The sequence below is a fragment of the Sorex araneus genome, chromosome 4 (assembly GCF_027595985.1).
Source record: "Sorex araneus isolate mSorAra2 chromosome 4, mSorAra2.pri, whole genome shotgun sequence".
Lineage (NCBI taxonomy): Eukaryota > Metazoa > Chordata > Mammalia > Eulipotyphla > Soricidae > Sorex > Sorex araneus.
In genome coordinates this window covers 209,261,240-209,274,692 of record NC_073305.1, presented here as the reverse complement: position 1 = coordinate 209,274,692, position 13,453 = coordinate 209,261,240, and the positions used below count along the sequence as shown (strand labels likewise).

At 44.7% G+C, this 13,453-nt stretch overlaps 1 protein-coding gene across 3 annotated transcripts in view; it reads left to right on the top strand.

Annotated features, from left to right (window-relative positions):
• The window catches only part of DCUN1D3 (defective in cullin neddylation 1 domain containing 3), a 40,295-nt gene that overhangs the window by 606 nt on the left and 26,236 nt on the right, over positions 1 to 13,453 (top strand). Inside the window, exon 1 of one of the 3 annotated variants that reach the window (XM_055134646.1) lies at positions 51 to 129. The exons of the other annotated variants lie outside the window; for them this stretch is intronic. The gene's annotated coding sequence lies outside the window, so the exon portion shown is untranslated. Of the gene's footprint in view, positions 1 to 50; positions 130 to 13,453 lie in introns of those variants that run through there. 3 annotated transcript variants of the gene reach the window in all.

The window sequence follows — 13,453 nt, the reverse complement described above, 5'->3', positions numbered from 1 at the left end:
CCCCGCCGCCCTCGCTTCCTCCCCACCCCCACCGCCCTCTTTAATCATTAACATCCCTGGAATTAAGGGGCTGCGACCCGGAGGCCTCCCGGGGCACCTCGCCGCCGACGGAGGCGACATGTGCCCGAGGTAATGGGGCTGGAGGCGCTCGCTCGCCTGCCTCCCGGCTAGGAAGTGGGACGGGGTGGCAAATGTATTGTTTTTTCCATCCCTCCCCTCCCTCCCCGCTCCCGGCCTCCACCTCCTCCTCCTCCCCCTCCTCCCCCCATCCCCCTTTTACACACCCCTCATTTATTTCCACTTTGCTTTCCTTGGGCTCGGTGATCATCCGAGGGGGGCTTTTTGTTGGTGGTGGGGGGGTTTTGTTTGTTGTCCCTTCCCCCCACGCCCCCCACCCCTTCTTTTTCTTCTTTGTGGCACTTGGTACCGTGGTTGCCTCTTCGGAATTTGCCGTGCAGCCTCCCCTCTCCCTCCCAGGTCTTGCACCGCGAGCTTTTGTAAGACTGGAGTTTCTGGCTGCATGGCCTGGGGAGTGCCTCTCCCTGCCTGGCCGCTGAGCTAAGTCAGAGGCAGCACTTCTGCCGCGTCCCAGAGCCCCGCTGCCCCGGGATTCCTCAATGGCATCAGAGCCCAGGAATCAAGGTCTCTTGCCCAGAGCACTTGAGAGTGATTTGGTGTTGGGCTAATTCTGGATTTCTGTGTTTTCTCGCCACCCACACTTCGTGATGCACTTTGGCAGCACAGAGAAACCCTGTATGACTTTTTGGTGGTGGTGGTTTCTGCACTTGGACAATAGCTCTTTCATACCCTCTTCTCCGTTTGTGTGTCTGGCACACACGTCTTCAGTGACATACCCGCTTGGTGCTGATTTCCAGCTGCTTTTGCTGATTCTGTGTGAGGAGAGGTGGTCTTAAATGAGACAGTGCAATCTGTTTAGTTTTGCTTGAAAATAATAGAACCCAGGGATGGGGTGGGTCAAAAGGATGATTTTAAGAGAACAGAGAGTGATGGGGAAGGTGGTCTCTTCGTTGGAATTTTATGGGATAAATATAAGAAAGCAACCTAATAAGTAAGGGATTTCAGAATGAAACGTAGTGTGTATTTTGATGCTGATTATTTTCTTTGGAAAATGTTGGGTCTGGAGCTGTGTTCTCTGTCGAACTTTAAGAGTTAGTGCCCACATTTTTGGAATCCTTTGATTAGAAAGTGACTTTAAATCCTCTCAGTTACTCTGTATGTGTGCGTGTGTGTGTGTGTGCGCGCACACACACATACTGATAAAAGAACTCTTAACAGACCTCATCCTATGTATCCAACTAGAACTTTCATACCCGATAAAACTTTTTTTGGGGGGGGGCACACCAGCTGATCTCAGGGCTTACTCCTGGCTTTATGCTTAGGGATTGCTTCTAGTGGGACTCGGGAAACAATATGGAGTGCCAGAAATCATAATCTGGGTCAGTCTCATGCACGGCAAGTGCCCTACCTGCTATACTGTCTCTGCAACCCCTAAAACAATATTTAATGCTTTGATTACACAAGTTCTGTCAGAGGTTTCGCAGAAATGCAACCAGAGGATGACGACTAACCTTCATTGATTTGGGACCTGGTTTGCCATTGAATAAAATGTACGAAATTCATTCATTCTTTAAGCATTTATTGACAGGCTACGTGCCAGTGCTTTTGGGTGTGCAAAAGTGAACGTAAGCAGAAGTAAGGTCCAGTGCCCTCGTGGAGTTATATGGGTGGAGGTGGGGGAAGGACCTCGGGGATGAAAGGAGATGGCTTATAAGCCATTAAGTCAAATTTTGATAGGTGATATGAACCTCAGTAGGACATAAAGAAGACCTTTCCGAGGACGAGACTCTTAGACTGAGCTGTGGGAAGGAGGTGGCATGCTTGCTCAGGGACTGGTGTGAGTTTGGCAAGTCCCAGGGACTGGGAAGAAAAAGCTGGGTGAAGAAAGGGGGGTGCTCGGAGGGGCAGGAGCAGGCGATGGGAGGCAGTAATAATGGCCGGAGCTTTCTGTGCGAAGGAGAGAGTCAGAAGAGTTCCGGGCAAAAGTGGAGGCTGAACTCAGAATAGATAGGCAAAGGAAGAACCAGGGGTAGGAAGTAGGAACTGAAGCTTCTTTTTGATGTGTTCTGTTTTCTTTCCTAGAGTGTTGTCATTTAATATTTTTCAACTACCATTGAATTGCTATTTTTTTGGTTTTTGTTTGTTTGTTTTGTTTTTAAAGCCTTATCCTGCTAAGGATGGGAAGCATGATCACCTGAGTCTTGCCTGGCAGATGAATGGCAAACTGTGTGTTCAGAACTCAGAGGGATGTTCAGTTGACTGGCACACCTTTTTCCTGACAGTTGTTTTGTCTTCCATGTTGTTATTTAAAATTGCATAATAAGTACCCTGAATGTTTTCTAATATATGAATTCTTCTTTGCTTCCAGCTATGTATGAGTTTAGGGTTGAAGGTTAGGCAAGTTATAATAATACACCCTTATGGGTCTACAAAGATGACCATCAGGACCTGAGTTTGAAGTTGCTTTTGTTGGGAGACAGGTTTTATGTTGCAATATTCCCACTCTTGCCTGACCTGATGACTAATAATACTCAGATGAGGTGTAGGTTGGTACGAAAAGTTCACTCAGTGGATTGCATTAGATAAGTGACTATTGTGGGCCCAATCCTACTATGTTGGCATCTTTGGGCTGGCATGTAACCAAAAAAAATCTAACCTCTTATTTTCTGTTGGGACCACTTGTTTCCGATAGGTGCTTTTCAATTTCACCTTGATCAGCGTGTCCACTTGAGAGACCCACTTGCCACTCCTTGATTTGGCCAAGTCTAAGGGGGCTCAAACAGAAAGAATATGCTCTTTTTTTTTTTTTCTTTTGAACTCCACAATAGTGACTAGTGTGTTCTTTGAGTGAATTGGCCCATTGAGCCAAGTGATAAGAGAATTAAATGTTGTTTGGACTATTTGTAGTAAAGTCAGTATTAGAAATGCTAAATAAAACATTTTAGTACTGGGGGTGGTGGGAAATGAATCAGAAATTGAGGCCTTGTCACTTGTTTTAGGTTCTAGTACGTAGGTAGCATGAAGGCCTAACATAGTACATGGGCTTGTGGTGTAGCTGAACCTGGCTTGAAACCCGCTACCACACAGTCCCCTGAGCATTGCACAGATACACACACACAAATACACAAACACACACATACACACACACACAGACACACACCTGTCCCTGCCCAACTCCAGTACCTGTGGGGTGACCAGGTACCCTTGGCACTGCAGGGCCCCGCACCACCATGGCACCCCCTCGAATCTTTGAGCCCTGGCGTTGAACTACTGGCCAAGTAGACTGAGAATTGCGGGGTGGGGTGGGTGGGTGGCGGGCCAGGGACAGCCTTGCATAGCCAGAACCAACAGATATAGAGTTTGCTGGGCAGGTGTTGGTGGCATTGGAGCCTAGTACTGAATTCCTGAATTCCAACTTCCCTGCAAATAAGTTAGCAAGGAAGTGACTAAAGAGAACTGCTAGGACCAGGCAGAGAGTTGTCTAGACTCTCTGAAGAGTAAGTAGCTCGGAAGAATGAAAATCTGATTTTTGTCTTTAGCCTAGGTTAAAAACAACTTGGACTTTGTATTCTAATGCTTGACTGAAAGTACTCTAGTCAGTGGGTTATGAAGTTGCCTACTCTTCATCTTCATCTAACTGTTTTTATTATAAAGTAAGTATGAAAATACCCAGTAGGCTGCAATTTCATCAGCCCTTTTGGAGACTGGAGATTCTTTTCTAATTTCTGAAAGGGGTGGGTAGGTAAGAGGGAACTATAACACGGCGAGAACCCATTGACTCCTACATTTGCCATTAATTGTATTTGGGGGAAGGATCTCCAAGTCGAAATGAATTTTGATGAGCTGAGCAGGCCTTCTAATCTAGAATATCAGTAAAATTATTCCTGAACTTACTGGGCTTTTGAACAAACTCTTCCCAAAACTGGGTACCCGCAAGACCAGATGACACTACTTGCTATTGGAGTTCTACTTGCTATTGGAGGTGGGGGGAAGTGTTTTCCATGGTACTAAATGACTTAAAATTAATCTTCGTTTGCTGCTGTTTTGATGTATATGCTGCAGTAAGGCGAGTTAATTGTACACTGGTTGCTAGTTGTCTTGAGATAAAGATGCTGAAACTCAGATTGACATAATGGTAATTAAATGATAACTCATATTTCTCAAGCTTTTCGTAATTTATAATGACCTCTTGTGCCTGTTTACAGATGTTGATGCCAGTGAGCCAGGAGTAGTCGTTCCTAAATGTTGGGGCATTGTTCGGGAGCGCTTTGTGCGGGTGTCCAGTGCTTAACTGAGTTACTGTCTCTCAGTTAAAATCTGTTATCACTAGTTTTTCTGTTTGTCTAGGTGTTGGAGAGTCCTGTGTCTTAAAAGGCAACAAGGGAATTATCACCTGACCATTTCATGATTATGAACTAGAACCTCATAATACAAATTATTGTGCTGTATCACTGTAGCACTGTCACCCCGTTGCTCATTGATTTGCTCGATCGGGCACCAGTACCGTCTCCATTGTGAGACTTGTTACTGTTTTTGGCATATCAAATACACCATGGGAGCTTGCCAGGCTCTGCTGTGCGGGCGGGATACTCTCAGTAGCCTGCCGGGCTCTCCGAGAGGGATGGAAGAAACAAATACAGGCTATTAAGACTTAATTTAGTGATATAATGAAATAAAAGGTGGAAAGTTGGTAAAAAGTCTGAAATCGTGCTTTCTGCTGGAAGGAGGCGGGGCCAGGGGATGGGTGGGACTTGCCTAATTATCCTCTCCAGAAATAGTGCAAACAAAACCTTGCTGTATCAGACATCAGAATAGGGACGCTCAGCCATTCTGGAAGTAGGATTAGCGCTGATAAAATTAACAGTGATCGCTACCTATTGCTGGGAAAGGCAGGCGTGTTTCTCATGCTCTTGACTCTTCACTCCTCACGGCTTGGCTTGGCTCCGTTGTGAGTCCACTCTGCTGTGACTTCAGGTTGTATTGCAGCGTGGGAGCTAAGATTGCGTAGCACTGGGAAACATCGTCCGCGTCCCTGTTCTGATTTGGGCCAGGGGCGGTGAGTGGGTGGGGTGCACACCCGATGGTGGTCAGGGCTCACTCCTGGGGACCAAATGCGGCGCCGCCTTTCTGACCAGCTCTGATGGAGTGCTTAGCTGGGCGGCCTGGGGGTTAATTGTAATTTCATCAGCAAGTTTTCTGTGAATTCAGAATTCAGAACAGGTATACAGTTACATATATAAAATTTGAGTTGGGATTTTCTTTTTAGTATCCCAGCATAGTAAAGGGCTTCTTGTTTTTTTTGGGTTTTTTTTTGCTGTGTTTGGCATCTTGTAGTTATTGCCCCAATACTGGCTTACCGGTCTAGGAGACGGTCAGAGGGGCAGGAAAGACAGTACAGCAGCTAAGGTGCTTGTCCTGTATGTAGCTGACCCCGGTTCAATCCCTGATATCCCGTATGGTCCTCCCAGCCTGTCAGTAGGGGACAGGAGTAAACACCAAGCACCTAGTTGTGGCCCAAAAGCCAAAGAAAGAAAAAGAAGAAAGACAGGGTTGGAAAGACTGGACCACTTGTTTCATCAGTAGATTACTTCCCTTCTATCAACATAGCAATTTGGTTACAACTTTAAGCTCTTGTTTGTTGATGAAGGATTTGGACTGTGTGGAGTATTTGCCTGAAGTAGGTTGGTGTGTGTGTGTGGCGGGGGGGGGCAGTCCTGTAAATCTGAGTGTGTGTGATTTGGACTGTGTGGAGTATTTGCCTGAAGTAGGTTGTGTGTGTGTGTGTGTGTGTGTGTGTGTGTGTGTGTGTTTGTGTGGTGTGGTGTTTGTGTGGTATGTGTGTCCTGTAAATCTGGGTGTGTGTGTGTGTGTGTGTGTGTGTGTGTGTGTTGTGTGTGTGTCCTGTAAATCTGATTCTGAACCAAACTCAAGCCATAGCATTTACTGCAGTTAATTTCTTTTCCTTTGGAGGAAGAGGAAAGTTGGGCCCCTGCAGAACATTATGTATAATGATTTTTCTAACCTGGCTATGTGAAGTCCTCCTGGAGGTCATTGCTAGAGTGTGCTGGTGGCAGGGATGAAGGGATTTTGCTGTCTTTGTGCTTCACTCTGCAAAAATTAATGTTCTGTTATATTGATCTTCAAAGATTTCGGTTGAACAGAATATTCTGAGGCTGAAAATAGGTTGAGAGGCAATGATTTAATAAGGAAATAGAAATTGTGAAAGGTTAGTGCGCTTGCTTAAGTTACAGAGCAAAGTACTGACGAAGACTCGGGTCAGGTCTTCTCTGCGCTGGTTGTTCTTAAGTGATTGTCCTCGTTTCCATTGCTTTGGGCCCAGGAGCTCATTGGCTAAAGAGAAACGAAGCCCTTGTCTGTCCCCAAATACCACCAGGTGTTGCCTCGAAACCAACAAGTAAATAAATTGTCGCCAATGCATTATTGTAGGCACTAGAGTTTGAATTAATTGGGTCCTTAGTGTCTGGATTTCTAATATTTCTGGCAGTGGCAGGGGACTCTGGTGTTGACTCAACCCAGGGCTGGCCTTACGCAAGGCAAGCGCCTTGACGCCTCTGTACTCTCTGCATTTTGATTCAAAAGAATTTTGTGTGCTTTGTCTCATGATCAAGATCTTCTTTCTAGAGAGGAACCATGATTCCAGTGGACCGTGAGTGACACTAACGATTCTGGTGCATCACGAATGACTGGGGCACAGTTTTAAAGCTTCAGGGTCAGCATGGCGGGGTTTTAAAGGACTAAGCCGGGGAAGGAATATTCAGCTTTGGCTTTTGTGATGGTGGTGGTGGGGTGGGGGTGACATTGAGTCCACGTCCCTGCGCGGGTGGGGGAGTGTGCTGGCATCGCTGGCATCTAATATCAGCCAGTGTCCTTGACCCTGTCGGGAGCTGTTGTCATTCAGGGATCGACTCTGGAGCGTATGCAAAGTGAAGTTATCCACGGGTAGTGGGACGAGAGGCTCCCTCATGTAGAAATTCTCTTTCCTCCTCAGAATATTGCTGAGTGACAGTTGGTACTTTCAAGCAGAAGTTGAGGCTTTATCGTTGTAAATTCTCAAGATAAGCACACCGTAGATATGACTTACACCAAATATTGAACGGGTCACACCCCTTTCCGACTGACCTGCCCTGGAGTCAGAACAGTCCAGCCCAGGTATTAGCACTGCCGTAGAATTTTTAGAACACTGTCGGGGCTGGAGCGATGGTACAGCAGGCAAGACATTTCCCTTGCATGTAGTCAACCCAGGTTCCATCCCCAGTACCATGTACAGCCCGCTGAGCCCTGCCAGTAGTGATCAAAAGCGAAAAGAATGGGAGGGAGGGAGGGAGGGAGGGAGGGAGGGAGGGAGGGAGGGAGGGAGGGAAGGAGGGAAGGAGGGAAGGAGGGAGGGAGGGTAATTAAAATGGGCACCTTTTTTTTAATATCTGAAGCAAATTTTCCCTTAATTAAATACTTGGTTTATATCGTCCTGATGCTGCTCTTGAAGCCAAGGGAAGTTTAGGAATAGCGCTGCAGAGAGAATGCTGGGACTGCTTTGAAGACAGTGGGTGAAGGGGCAAGACCGTGACCGTGCTGGGCCTCCCAGGCCCCGGAGGAGGTATTTTCCCCAGCAGTGACAGTTTCATTTTTCCTCAGTGAGATTCAAGTGAGAAGTTATATAGTAAATGTTCTGTGTCTGTTTTGAAGTGTGCTGTCATGATGCTTTTTATTCTAGTTGATTCATTTTCTTGGGAGCAACTATAGGTTTTCCCTGTTAACCTGGAAGTTGTATGTTCCCATAGATTGGAATGTTCTTTCTACTTCCTTATTCATTTTGTGTATTTTTTCCAGGCCACACCCAGCTGTACTCAGGGTTTATTCCTGGGTCTGGCTGTTCCCGACTCAAGGGTCACTCCTGGTGGGGCTTGGGAGACCATCTGGGGTGCCAGGGATTGAACCCAGGTTGGGTGTTTTCAAGGCAAGTGCGTTGCTCGTGTATTGTCTCTCTGGCCTGCATTGGAATGTTCTTACCATGAATCTATGGAGAAAAAAATTTGAGCATTCCAATGCTAATCATAATTTATTAGCTTGTGCCAAAGAAGAATGTTCTACCTTTGAGTAATGGGGGAAACCTGTTCATTTACTTAAAACAGTTGGTTATAACTGATGGTTATGGTAAGAGAATTTTGCTTGTGTCTTCCAACCGTCTTTTACAAAACATTTTAAGTTTGTCAGGGGTGCGGGCACACTCAACAGTGCTCAGAGGCTATTCCTGACTTGGTGCTCACGAGTGACCCCTGGCTGTGCTGCAGGGGGTTGGGGGTGGGGGGACCATTTGCTGGGGTCACAGCCAGCAAGGCCAGCACAAGGCCTTACTTGTGTCTCCCGTAGGGTTTCCATGTAGTTGGGTGAGCCCAGAAATGGAGTCAGAGGAAACAGGTCCCTTCCGAAAGGCACGGTGGTATGGGAATAGTTCTGTGGAACTGTATACAGGGAGGAGAAAAATGCCTGTCAGTGGTCCAGCTAGGAAATGATAGAAAATGCTGACAATGCACTTGGTGGGAGTGGGCAGAAAGGAGCAGTTGTGGCCAGCTCCAGGGAACACCATTTACAACGCGGGTGGGGCAAGGCCCAGGAAATTGTGCAATCCAGTGACCCTGACAAGGGCTGTTACCACAAATGCTCTTTTCTCCAGACTGGAAAGTCTAAACCTGGTGGGAAGGGGTGAGTGCAGGGACCCCGTGACTGGTTTGATTAGTTCGGTCTTCAAGACTGATTGGTCAGGATTAGCGGTTTATGGAATACTAACCTAGTCACTTTTTAGTTCTCTCCCTTTTGACTATATGTTTTACAAACAATTGGTTAAGCAAGGGTTAAATAAAATGTCCCTGGAGCTCTTAGATTTTAGGTTTAAGCGTATCATGAGATGAATAGTGGTGGGGGTCACTGTCATTTAACAGTGTCTACCAGAGGGAACAATGACACGTAAACTCTCCAGATCATTCTTGAGTCTTTCATGATGATTGTAATATGAAATTCTAAAATTATTAAGTGACTTTTGCTTCCCATTTTATAGCATTCCATGGGTTGTGCTTTGTTTTGTTTTTTGAACAGATCTTTTTTTTTTCTCTTTATTCTTTGCTTTTCAAATAAACTTGAGTCTTTCAGAAATTTGTGGATTATGTCCATAAGGCCAACATCCACATAGATTTCCTATTAAAATTGCAAGCAGTTATCTGAATCGGTAACAGCTGTAGAATTGACGATTCGATCAAGCAGGGACGTGGCTTCTGACTATCCGTTAAGTTGGTTTTAACACGAACCCCCTTTTTTTTTTATGAGGTTATTGATGTTGTTTGGAAATAATTCTCTGATAACAACTGAGAGTTCAACAACTCAGTGCTGATCCGCTCTGCCTGGCCTGGGTACAGATCACACGAGTTACTCACTCACACGAGTTTGGTTCATGTCAGATGCTCGCCACAAGTACCAAGGAGCCCACATTACCTGCACTGCTGCCAGGCGTGATATTTTGCAGAACATATGCTCACAGAACTTGGAGAAGCATGATAATTTGGGGTCACAGTTTCATTTTAAAGACTGCAACTCAGCAGCAGCCAAGTGGAAGAGATGTGTAGGGCAGAATACGAATTGGGGACATCCGTGTGCCCTCAATGGCACCCTTCTCAGCACATCCGCAGGGTCAGTCCCAAAGCCCTCACAGCCTGCCTTCAGTTTCCGTGAAGATTCTGTTCTAAGGTACAGCCCATCAATGTTGAGATCACCATTGAGCAGTGGCGATTAAACTAGCCACTGTTCCCCTCCCCGGTGGCCTGGAGTGGGGGCCGAAAGTTCCCACCTTCTAGTATGGAGAGCCAGTCCCCTCTCTGGAAACTCTGCAGTGCCCTAAGTCACCTCTTCAGCTTAAACTCAGGTGTCGTCAAAGGGGCTCCTTATGAGTGTCAGAAAGCTTACAGAACTACAGAAGTTTCTGGAACTCTGGAAGGAACCAGATACAAAGGCCAAATACATATTCTTTTTATTATGTCTCATTAATGCTTCAGTTTCATATGCTGTAATCGTAAAATAAAGCTTATATAGATAAGTACATAGCAATATGCATCTACTGTGAATCTATTGGAGTTATTTTTGGTCAAGAAAGTGCAAATTGAATAGTAACTGATTCTGAGGAGCAGGATTCTTCAATGTGAAATGGCATTCTCAGAATGTGTTATATTGGACTTGAATATTGAATTTTAACCACACAGCTGCCCTAGCTGTAGACCTGCCTAATAAAAGAAACGCAATAAGAAATCAGATACATAGACTTTTAGAGGAATAATGTATGGTGCATTGGTTGAGGACATAGGCCCAGAAGCGGACAGTCCTGAGTTTGAGTCTCTACCTTGACTGAGGCAAGTAGCAGTATCTTTATTGTCACCATCACTGTCATCCCGTTGCTCATCGATTTGCTTGAGCGGGCACCAGTAACATCTCCATTGTGAGACTTGTTGTTACTGTTTTTGGCATATTGAATACACCATGGGTAGCTTCCCAGGCTCTGCCGTGTGGACTAGATACTCTCGGTAGCTTGCGGGGCTCTCTGAGAGGGGCAGAGGAATCAAACCTGGGTCAACCGCATGCAAGGCAAACGCCCTCCCTACCTGCTGCACTATCGCTCCAGCCCACATATCTTTATTACTCTCATATGTAAAATGAGGCATTTTATGGTTAATAGTTGTGAGAATTTAGTAAGAATATGTTTGAAGGACATGGTGCAGTGCTTGGCATATACAATTAGTACCGTAGCTGTTATTAGGTACATATGTGCATATCTAAGCTCACCTGGGTTAGTAACTCCTAAAGTGGCCAGGAACTACACCTCCTTTTTTAGATGGTTGTGGAATAAAAACAGTGCTATGAAAACAGTATGAGGTAAAATAGTAGACTGAACTTACCTAGCTCTTGAAAATAAAACCTCTTCGCTGGGTATCTGGGAAGAGTGATTCTGTAACGGAAACTTCCAGCCCATTTCCAATGATGGCCTGAAACCCAGAGATGGAAAATCTTCCTCCTGAAACCATAGAGCCTGCTCGAGTCTAGCAAGGAAGGCAGGGCAGGGAACTCGGTGGTTAGGGAACTGTTGGATCAAAAAAAAAAAAAATGGGATAATGGTCCCCAAGATACTTTCATCTTCCATGTAGAATGCCTTGAGGTTCAGGGAGTTGGGCAGAACTTGCACATGAAACTTGGGAACAGCTGACTTATTTCAGTCTCAGAGAAAGAGAGAGAAAAGCCTAGATCTACACACTAAAGATTGATCAGCTGCTTGAGGTTTGCTTGGTGAACTTCCTCAAGGCCAGCGCTCCAATTCTTCCTGTAGAAGAATCTGTAGATCCTAATCTTGCGGGGCCGCTGTGGACCAAGTTCTAGATTCTGATCTAGACCCTGTCACCACTTAGCGTTATCTGGGCAAGTAACAGCCTGTCTTGGAGAATTTCCTTAACTGTATGTGAAGAATTTGAGACTAAACCACAGCTTCTCAAAGTATCACTGTGCTTGCTTGTTGAGGTTCTACCTGGTGAAATAAGTCCTCCAGAGGGTGTTACTAATAGACTTGACATAGGAGATGGGTTTGGGTGGCACACAGATGGATGCTTTTGTTTCTTAGTTCTTAGTTTTGAGTTATTTTAACTAAAACACAACATTTAATTAATTAAGCCTATGACTTCATGATTAGTGTTGCTTAGGTATTAGATTTATTTTAAAGCTTTGACAATGTTAGGGAAATACTAGTGAAATGCTGAATTAATATATAAGATCATAAGTTTGTTTAGGAATTGCAGAAGTTGATAAGTTGTAAGACACAATTCTAGCACAATTTCACACCTTGATTGACGTCTTTGGATGATGGACACATGGAGCAGGTCCAAATTTGAGTGTATTCAAAGACTTGCCAGATACAAGACAATTGATAGACTTTGGTATATGTAGAGAAAGATCTATTGGGAAGGTTGTGTGGCGTTTAGAGTAGGGGCTTGGGGACTGGAAAGATAGTACAGAGGGTGAGGTACTGACCTGGATGCAATTCGTTGCATCCCATATGGTCCCCTGAACATCACTGGCTGTGGCCCCAAAACAAATACATAAAAATTTAAGGTAGTGTTTTGGGTTTTTTTTTTTAATGGCAAAATGAAAAATACTGCTTCCTCTTTCACTTTCAGTAGCTTAAACATAACCTAGGCTTATCTTTAGTTTTTTTCACTCTTTGGTATTGGAACTCCCCCCATGGTTCTGACTTGGAGAAAAACGAAAAGGCCACCCCTTTCTCAGATGCAAATCAGTGCACTTATTCTAGATTCTGAAGGCCAAGGCCTTGCCTTAGGTTAAGGAGCTGTTTATTACTTCTTGGTAGTAGATGCTTTCAGAAAACAAGCTGAATGTCCTAAAATGAAATGAAAGAATGGAGGTAAGCTTTGTTTAAAATTTTCATTTCATTTTCTGTTGTAGGCCCTCTAATTTAGTGGGGATTGAGAGACGGGAAATGAGCAGTGGAGGAAATGATACAAACTATTGTGGTAGGTTTTTGCTTTTAAGTAAAACCCCAGAAAAATTGGAATCTTGAATATGTGTACAGAAGGAGCCAAGAAACTGCTCTAAGATGTTTATGGCTTTTAAAATATATATACACGTATGTATATATATAAAGTCATAATCACCTGTGTTCCCTTTGCATTTTCTGTATATCTTAACACTGTCATCTTTCATTATCTACTTCTGGTTGTTGGCCTGTGTTCTTCCAGTGATTTTGTTCTATAATTATCTCAGCACAAAGGGCCAGCAGAAAGGGCATTGCTCCTTGTAATAAATTGTTTTTAATATTTCAAATTATAGCTTTTAAAAATTGCTGTAAAAACGATACCACCAAACTCTATTTAATCTTTCTGTGCCCAGTGTCTTATCTAGCCGAGGTTAGGTTAAACTCAAGCAAAATGGTGATGATGATGCAGCCCAAGATTTTTCTCCTTCATTTAGTGCCAAGTTTCTAGATGGTTTCGTACTGAGAAACTCTGACGTTTCCTAACTGAAGTGGAATCTGGTGTTCAAGCCACAAGCCTTCTGACTTTTGGCTTTGTCATTCACACCATCCTGTCTCTTGAGAGAGGCGGTGACCTGTGTTATTTGGCACACTGGGGAAGGGAAAAAGGCTTGTCACACAAGGCTATAATTTGTAGGTTGAGAGATCTCCATTTTCCCGCAAGATATAATGCATCAAATGTACGTTACTCGTTCTCTGAGCAGATTCATGAGACCGCTACTCGGGCTAGATGTCAGCTTTCCGGAATTGCCCATTTGCGTTGTAGACAAGTTGGTCATT